Source organism: Lupinus angustifolius, chromosome LG02 (genome assembly GCF_001865875.1).
Source record: "Lupinus angustifolius cultivar Tanjil chromosome LG02, LupAngTanjil_v1.0, whole genome shotgun sequence".
NCBI classification, from domain to species: Eukaryota; Viridiplantae; Streptophyta; class Magnoliopsida; order Fabales; family Fabaceae; genus Lupinus; species Lupinus angustifolius.
The window spans coordinates 11205757-11213445 of NC_032010.1; positions in this window are offsets into that span (position 1 = coordinate 11205757).

Below are 7689 nucleotides of genomic sequence, written 5' to 3' on the forward strand. Positions count from 1 at the left end.
ACACTTCATTTTTCCCTCATTTTTGAAATACACAACATTTCCATTTTCCCTCTTTTTTCTCTGCTAGGGTTTCACTTTTTCTTCATTTTTCATTTTCGACTTGTTCTTCCATTTCCATGGAAGGCTAAATTTCTGGACTAAGTTCCTTTGGTAATGTATCACAACTATTGAGGTTTTGTTATTAATGCATTTTTGGTTTCTTTATTGTTGATTTCTTCTATCTTTTCTGAATATGGTTTGCTTAATGCCATTGCTTAGAAACTGGTTGTTGAGTTTATTTTCACTTAGTTGATTTACTCTCTCTAGTGCATGAATGCTTATTTCATGTGAATTTGTTAACCGTTTCATGCCTATACTGATTTCGCCTAGTTAGAGGTTTAGGTCTGGAACTTTAAATTGATTATCACTTATTTAATTGATTCTCAACAAATTCGGAAGTAAATGGTTGGAATCTGAAAATAATCTTTTGAAACCAAGGATTGAGTTGTGAACAAACTAACCAAAGGGATTTAGCCGTTTTATTACATTGCTTAACTAGTGTTTCTTAATTTGATTTATGTTCATACTATCCAATAACAAAAACCCCCTTGTGTGTGTGAGTATAAGGTGTTTGAAGCTTTGCTTGAAAGATAATCCTTAGGAAACGACCTAGAAGTCACTTCCTAGTACTGCAGTTTTAATTGTTATATTATTTACATCGGGTACGCCCTTGATCACTCCTAAACATGCATCCTACACTTACATCATACACATCGATCCTAAACATACATCCTAAACATCGATCCTAAACATGCATCCTAAATTACAAAGCATAAATAACAAAACAAGTACAGAGGAACCAGTTTTAGCCCAAAGGCTCATCAAAGTATGAAATCCATGTTATCATCTTCATGATTATCACCCTCTGTGGTTGTACCATCTCCAATAGTCCCATATCCAGTTGTTCTATAAGGTCCTGCCCCCTCCGGAAAGATAGGCATGACCCCAGGCCAAGGAAGCTGTTAGGTGAAAGTGTTCGCGGAACCCCAGAATTGGTTCCCTGGGCTTAAATACTAGAAAGCAGCATACAACCCTTGCTGCTAATACACCTGCCCTTGTCGCAGGATGTCATTTTGGAGCTCTATATGCTCCATATGCAATGTGAGCTGGTGAAACTGCTCCTGAGTGGTTCCATGATAAGGTGTCGAATGAGTCATCTATTGCTACTGAGGTGGCAATGATGGTTGCTGAAGTGGGATGACGGTTGCGGAGGTGATTGTGGATGGTGAGAACTATCACCCTGCTGTAACCCAACCTCCTCTTTGCAGTTCTGGCGGATGTACTACATGGTGATCGGGGGTTTTATCTTCTCAGTTCTGTTAACCATAACCCCTTGTTGAGCACAGAGTTCGGTGATCAATGATGGGAATCCCAAAGATCCCTTCTTTCCTCCTTTGATGATTGTCTTGTATATTTACGAAAATGATTATATTAGCCACGTCAATTGTCATAGCTTCATGATTGCATAAATGATGCAACAATCAGAAAGGGGCAATGACGACACGTGACTATTTGGAATCATGTTGTGCAGCAAGAATATCATCCAGACTTGGCCCAGGGCGATCATATGCTTCCGGTAAATTCGGAGGGGTTGTCCATCAGGATTGGTGCTAAATGACCTTCTAAGCACGCAAAGTTGCCTAGCAGTGTCTCCAACAGTGAACTTACTATCAGCTTCAGCAACATAAAACTGTCACAATTACCCCACCCGTGCCTCAAAATGGTTGTTCAGCAAATCGTTGACAATATCTCTGTCAAACAGGATAGTCTTCCCCTGGACCCAAGATTTGTATACAGCTTCTTCTCCCTCCAATGGGTAAGCATTGGCATAGAATTCATCAACGACATTGGGGTCAAACATGTCATTTGGGGTTGCCACTGCCCACCATTTCAGCCTAATCAGAGGTATTGTGCAAATAGGATATTCATTCGTTTCCAATTGTACCCTCCCATCAGGAAGGAAAACCCAGTTGAGGAGTAGGGTATATCGTTCTTGTTTCCCCTTTTTCTTGAAAATAATCTGGTCATAGTCAGAGGCCTGTGAAGTTGAAGCTCCTCTCAACTTCTTGGGAGGGGGATTCTTGTTAGCTGCAGTTTTTTCTGTAAAACACATTGCACATTATAATCACGCATGAATATCACAGTTATGAGCTAAACTGGGGTTTCCCACTCAGAAACCCCAGATTCTTTTGATGATGAAACTCATGGTTCCATAGGACAATGCAATTCACAATAACAACAATATAGCATCGAGAGAAACTAATCCATCCTAAATGTGTTTAAAATGATTGAATCTTAACACAATGCACAAATGAGAAGATGATGAAATGAAAAATGTACTTACATTCCGCTCATGATGCTTGCTGGAGTGTGTGTGCAATAGATGATGAAGGGATTCAACTCTTGGAGAGGGCACGAGCTTGGAGTTTATTTTTTGGTTTCTTTGCAATGGGGGTGTGAGGGAATGAACCCCACAACCCCCTTTTTAAAACAAAACTGATGCCCTCTCGCCCGGGCGAGATTTCAGAACTGAAAAGTATGTTATCCTCGCCTAAGCGAGGACTTGTTGCTTGGGCGAGGAGAAACAGTAAGCAACCCAAATTAATTGCGCCTGGGCGAGGCATTTGGTGCTGAAAGGTCACCCTCCTCGCTTGGGCGATAATTGCCCAGAAATTTTCTGTACTTTTTTTTTTATTTTTTTTATATACTTATGCAAGCATAAAATAAAGCTTGATTGCCTTCCACTTAGCGCTTGTTTAACGTCATTAGCTCGATGCCTGTTATGTTAAGCTTCTGATAAGTTGATGATTGTGGTGAGCCGCTCGACGTCACCATCCAAGTAGGGTTTCACTATTTGTCCATTTATTATCCAGCTTCTTTGAGATGTTGGATCCTGCAATTCTGATGCTCCATCATTTGTCTTCAGGACTTCAATCAATCTTTGTTCTTCCCCAGGTGATAAAGTGTTGCTGATCACAACCAATTTATTACCTCCATCCTCCATACATGCATACTTCAAATGCGAAGGTAGCATTTTCAGGTCCAACTTCTGAGTTTCAATTTTCTGAGTTTTGGTTAACTCCTTAGTTTGGACCTGTTGAGATGAAACCTTTCGATATACACATAGCTCTACTACACAAATCTCAATACTATTATCATCTTCTGCATTTATACCTTCAGGTGCAACCATCAAAGCTTTCTCTAAAAGACTGCTTTTGTATAGATGTGTGTCATTTATGTATAGTTCTTCACCAACATCTATTCTGAAACAATGTTGCTTGCCCTTCGGAGGATGCATGGCTTCAAACACATTGAAGGTCACTTCATCATCTTGTCCCCTGACTTTTAGCTTGCCCTCGTCAACATCAATATTCACCCTAGCAGTCTTCATGAAAGGTTTGCCCAAATCAGAGGAACTTCTAATCCTCTTCAATATCCATTATCACGAAGTCAACTGGAAATACCAATTTGTCCACCTTAACAAGGACATCTTCTGCAACCCCATACGGAAATTTCATTGACCTATCTACAAGCTGTAGAGTCATCCTCGTGGGTTTGATATCTAAATCTCCAATTCTCTTCAGCATAGACAAAGGCATGAGATTAATACTAGCACCCAAATCCAGTAGTGCTTACTTGATAGATAACTCTCAATAGTGACTGGTATTGTGAAGCTTCCCGGATCCATAGTCTTTTGAGGTAAGGACTTTTGAATTATAGCACTACAACCAGCTTCAAGTGTCACTATCTCCTCAGAAAACCTCCTCTTCCTTGTTAGTAGATCCTTCATGATTTTGGCATAAGTAGGCATTTGTTCCATGGCCTCTGTGAAAGGTCTATTTATCTTAAGGTTCTTGAATATGCCCATGAATCTTGTATATTGTCTCTCCTTGTCTTTCTTGGAAGGATTCTTTGGATAAGGAAGATTCTTCAATTGTGGCAAATCTCTCTTCTTCTTTTCTCCCTCTTTTTGTTTATTCACTTCCTCACTATTTACGTTTTCATCATCTTGTGTCTCTCCAGACTCACTTTTTCTACCTCGATCTCTTTTTCGTTCAGCACCTCTTCCTCCATCGCCAAATTCTCACCAACATCCTTACCAATCACCTTCATGCTCCTAGTAGTAATAGCTTTGTAATGCTCCTTGGTATTAGTCTGAGTGTTGGCTGCAAAACGTTGGTGATCTGAATGCTGTTCTGCCATCTGTTTTGCCAATTGACTCACCTGTGTTTCCATATTCCTGATAGATGCTTCAGTATTTTTCTGGTTTGTGATTGACACTTGCATGAATTTTTCCAAAGTATTCTCCAATTTGGTTAGTTTTTCATGTATTGGTGGATGTTGATCCTGTTGGAATTGTTGTTGAAATGATGGTTGTCTATTTGACAACCCTACTTCTGGTCTCCAACCATAATTCTGATTGCCCCTCCAACCCTGCGAAAATTGATTATTGTATGAAGGATTGTTGGAGAAATTTCCTTGTCTAGGTTGGTTGTTGACATACTGCACTTCTTCCGCCTGATTAGCACTTGGCATAGAACAGTGACCAGTTAAATGATCACCTCCACAAACATCACACCTCATCACTTGTTGTTGACTCGGGAGGGTTGCACAACATTTAGTTTTTGCGGCAACTTGGACATTTTGCGGCAACTTTGAGTCAGAATCTTGTTTTGTGCTAAGATAGCATCTGATGTATTCAAATCAAGCACTCCTCTCTTTTGTACTGACCTCCGATTGTGTTGTGCTTGCCTATCTGTTGAAGATAAGGCAAGTATGATCCTTGTAACTTGTTCAACATCCACAACCATCATTGTTCCACCTACTACTGCATCTAAAATCATCTTGGTCTCAGGCTTCAATCCATTGTAGAATATGTAAAGCTGATTTATATCTTCAAAATCATGGTTGGGGCATTTTCTAAACAGCATCTGAAAACGCTCCCAAGCTTCATAAATGATTCATCTGCACCTTGCCTGAAAGTTGATATCTCAAATTTCGCATGCACATACTGAGCTGGTGGGAAGAACCTTGTCAAAAACTTTGACTCCAAGTCACTCCAACTAGTCAAGCTCTAAGTTGGATGTGATATTAGCCACTCCCTAGCTTCTCCCAACAGAGAGAATGGGAATAACATCATGTATGTAGCTTCCCTTTCAATATCCGTATAACCCATTGTTACCACCAATTCATAAAAATTGTCTAGATGTGCATAAGGATCTTCGTAATCCTTCCCAGAGAATTGGTGTGCATTAACCAGATTCAGATATGTTGGCTTAATTTTTACTGCTCTCTCTGTGTGTGGAAAAACAATGCATGAGTACTGCCTCGGACCTTGATACATTGCATAATCACCTAATGTCCTTCTTGGATGATTAGGTCTCTCATTATTTCCAGTTGCAGCATTTCCATTCTACATTTTTTTAGATTGAGGTTCTGAGTTTGTTGTTTGTTGAGAACTAGACTGTGCCTCATGAGTATCCTGCTTCTTCTTGTCTTTTGCTTTCTTCCTATTGCTCTTGGTTGATCGCTCAATCTCAGGATTAAACTGTAATTGATCTTGAGTAACATTTCCTCTCAAGAGCATAAATGAGAAGACTACAGCAAGGGTTAGCACAAAGTGTAATAAAAACGGAACTACTTACCAAAAAATAAAAAACAATTACAAATACTCAATGAACTATCTTCAAAAACTAATATAAATCGCACATTGCATCCCGACAGTGGCGCCAAAAACTTGTAAGATATTTATGGAACGGCAAGTGCATCGTATCGTCCAAGTAATAAAATCTGGTAAAGTACCGGGATATCGTCCTTAGGGAGCAGAGTAGATTTACAATAATTCCTACAAGAATTAGTTGAGCAATATTTACAATGATGTTTTTATAAAAGTTGTGTTTAGTTGTGAAAAATCGTAAATTGAACGAAAAATAAATAAAATAAATTGGGATCGAAATACGAATTCATGCATCATTCTCTATTCCTAGAGCAATGATGTATGAAGGAAGATAATCTAGGTTCGGTGTCAAATTTAACTTCCCAATTAAACTTGAACCCAAAAACAAGAAATTAGTAGCAAAGTAAATTCATGCATTAAGAACGGGATAAACTTCCCAAAAATCAAATAACAATTACAATGGAATCGAATCCAGGAGTACAAAGGTTAGAAGATTACATTTCAAATCCCACAGCAAAGTCTAATCACTCCTTCTCGCCATTACAACGCTCGAATCATCTTGAAATAGCGCTTGGGCAGCAGTCCCTCGCTTGGGCGAGGGTTATCAGTGTTTTCTGATGATTTTTGTAACACCGCGAATTTTACGATTTCGAATTATAAGATTTTATTAATATTGTTATTAATTATATTTTCAAAAATGAAATTCTGGGAATTTTCAGTAAAGAATTAGACGAAACTCTAGTTGAGTTTTAGTCTTGTAATTCTATTTCCAATTTGGTGGTAAATTTTCATGATTTTCGGAGACAGTCAGTTTCGGACCGCTATCGGGGCCGAATCTCACCCAGTATGGCTCAAAAGTGGTTCTCGAGTTCCGTAATTCGGAATCGAATTCCGATTGCACCATTGGCTTCGTAATTTCATTTCGAGTTGATATAGACCCTGAGTACACCCATACCTATTTCTAAATATTTTTCACTCGGAATGCCGAAATCCAAAATTCTAATTGGATATTAAAATCGGGCCATTTATAATACCCGGTCGAGTATTGGCCGATAATACTCAGGCATATTTATCGCACAAGTCCGCGAAGTGGTCATTTCGCGTTGGGATGCGAAATTTGCCTTTCCATAAAGCAAACATCACATCACTTTCTCAAATATCTCATGAGCTCACCATTAGCCACCCTAGGAGCTTTTTGATGATTGCCTAGAGGGAAATCTGATTTCCCTTCTCTCCTTAAACCCTCACACTTCACACTTCATTCTAGCACCGTATCATTTTCAAAGAGAAGGTAAATCCTCTCTTCATCTTTTCCTCTCATTTCTCATTTGCTTCTTCCATCTTCAATCATTGATCTCTCAACATTCAACCAATGGATGTTGATGAGATTTAAGTATGTTGTTCATGAGCATGTCGAGAACATATTCAACCATTGAAATTTTCTAAAACGCCTTCTAACTCATTTTATCCTCAAAACCGAAAATGGTGATGTTCTTGAACTTATGAAAATATCTTGTTGAAACCATGAACAACTTGTGTTCATGGAGTTATTATAATGTTTAATTACATTTATTTTGTTGTTTTAGCCAAAGGGGATGATGATTAAATCAAAGGAACCTTTAGGAAGTGTTTTGGAAAAATGAGAATGTATGTATTTCTATTTGATTTTAGCCTTAGACCATGGCTTGGAACAAGTTGGAAAAATAGAAACTTTTGTTAAAAAGGATGTTAAGGTTTATGAGTACATGAATGCTTCATAAAACTCTTTAATGATACTTTGAATGACTTACTTTAAAGTGGTAAGATTATCAAAGAATGTCTTAAATCGGAATATGTAGTTTTACTAAAAATCGTACCTTTAAAAGGGATGGAAATCGTGAACGAACTTTCAATGAAAAGGGATGGTCAAGAACATGTGATGTTGGACCGGATGGATGAAAGGGATGTATGATCACGATGGGGAAAAAGAGAAA